The sequence below is a fragment of the Hylaeus volcanicus genome, chromosome 9 (genome assembly GCF_026283585.1).
Source record: "Hylaeus volcanicus isolate JK05 chromosome 9, UHH_iyHylVolc1.0_haploid, whole genome shotgun sequence".
NCBI lineage: Eukaryota > Metazoa > Arthropoda > Insecta > Hymenoptera > Colletidae > Hylaeus > Hylaeus volcanicus.
In genome coordinates, this window is record NC_071984.1 from 1,165,663 (window position 1) to 1,167,294 (window position 1,632).

Here is a 1,632-nt window from a genome sequence, read left to right on the forward strand (position 1 = left end):
CGAGGCTTCCTTAAGGAGATATTAACATAAAACTCCGGACCAATCAGAGCGCGAGTAGGCCGCGGTAGGCGTAGGCTACGCGCTAGGCGACCGCCCTCCGCGGGCACACTCGTGCTCTGATTGGTCCGGAGTTTTATGTTAATATCTCCTTAAGGAAGCCTCGGACAACATTTTCGCTAAGGAAAAAGTTGTTTCAAATCACCCCCCGAATCACCCCTTTCAATGATCTCCAACATTTTTGGGACACCCTGTATTGTATCCTCATGGTATTACTAACGTATTATATACTCTACTCTTCAATAATTATATTATTCTTCTAAAGCAAAACAAACCCAGAAGAGTTTCAACACTCAAAATTAATAAACAAACAAAAAAATTGTCGCTAATAAAAAAAATTGCAAGGAAGAATAAATGAACGATCTATGAGATTCAGAGATAAATCAGCCACCGAATACAGAATACCGTCACCGCGATGCGGAGAAAGTGTATCATGGATCACAGCCTTGGTCTCGTTTACTCGAGCGTTTCACGCGTCTCTATTTCGATAACCAAAACTGAATGAGTCGATTCAGTATATTCTCCTTTCCTCTCCTTTCCTCGCTCTTCATCGTCGCGCTAACAATAAGGTCAGCGGAGATATCGCGGGTCGTTGGGACCGAGTACGATGAAAGTGAGAAATTGGAGCCATCCCGAGCAGTAGGGATTAATCGGTAGCCGTTTAATTCGAAACGAATCACAGCGAATGGGAGTGCGTTTGGAACGCAGTCTACGTGACGCGTGGCCACGCACAGACTGTCGCCTAGGAGATTGGATGGAATATTAATCGAGGCATGAATAACGCTGATCGGACGTAAATACTTTAGTGCATCGATCAGTGTACGTGTCTACAACGTTGCAGACCATTCTCCCATTGATATTACACGGGCGTACGCCTACGCGCATTGTTGGAAATACTAACGCAATTACATATAAGCTGTTCGGGACAATTAAGGAGCTCGGTTATTGTATTTGTGATGAAAGGTAATAGGGGAATTTGTAGATTGTTCGAGGGTGGATGATACAGGGTAACTGCGGAGCATGATATAAGGAAGGATTAGATGGGATAATACAGCATAAGAAGGAATTACGTAGTATAATATAGAATAATATAAAGGATTATGTAGGACAAGACAGGGTAATAGAAAGAATTAGATGCCAAAGTGTAACATGATGTAATATAGTACAACGCAAAGCATTAGATAACATAATATGGAATAACACAAAGCATTACGTATCATAATATAGTATAATACAAGGAATTAGATACCAAAGCGTAACATGACATAATATAGTATAACGCAAAGCATTACATACCATAATATGGGATAACACAAAGCATTATGTACCATAATATATAATAACACAAAGAATAAGATACCAAAGCATTACATTCTATAACGTAGCATAACACAGCATAATACAAAGAATTAAATACCAAAGGATAACATGACATAACATAGCATAACGCAAAGCATTACATACTGTAATATAGAATAACACAAAGCAGTACGTACCATAATATAGAATAACACAAAGAATTAGATACCAAAGCATAACATGACATAACATAGTATAACGCAAAGCATTACATAC

General features: G+C 39.1%; 1 protein-coding gene and 1 long non-coding RNA gene across 11 annotated transcripts in view; one reads left to right on the forward strand and one right to left on the reverse strand.

Annotated features, from left to right (window-relative positions):
* Window positions 1-1,632, reverse strand: part of LOC128882025 (cytospin-A-like) — a 49,424-nt gene that overhangs the window by 29,306 nt on the left and 18,486 nt on the right. The window lies entirely within an intron of this gene.
* Window positions 1-1,632, forward strand: part of LOC128882028 (uncharacterized) — a 17,192-nt gene that overhangs the window by 3,944 nt on the left and 11,616 nt on the right. Inside the window, exon 1 of one of the 2 annotated variants that reach the window (XR_008458265.1) lies at window positions 7-1,020. The exons of the other annotated variant lie outside the window; for it this stretch is intronic. This is a non-coding gene — a long non-coding RNA (uncharacterized LOC128882028). Of the gene's footprint in view, window positions 1-6; window positions 1,021-1,632 lie in introns of those variants that run through there. 2 annotated transcript variants of the gene reach the window in all.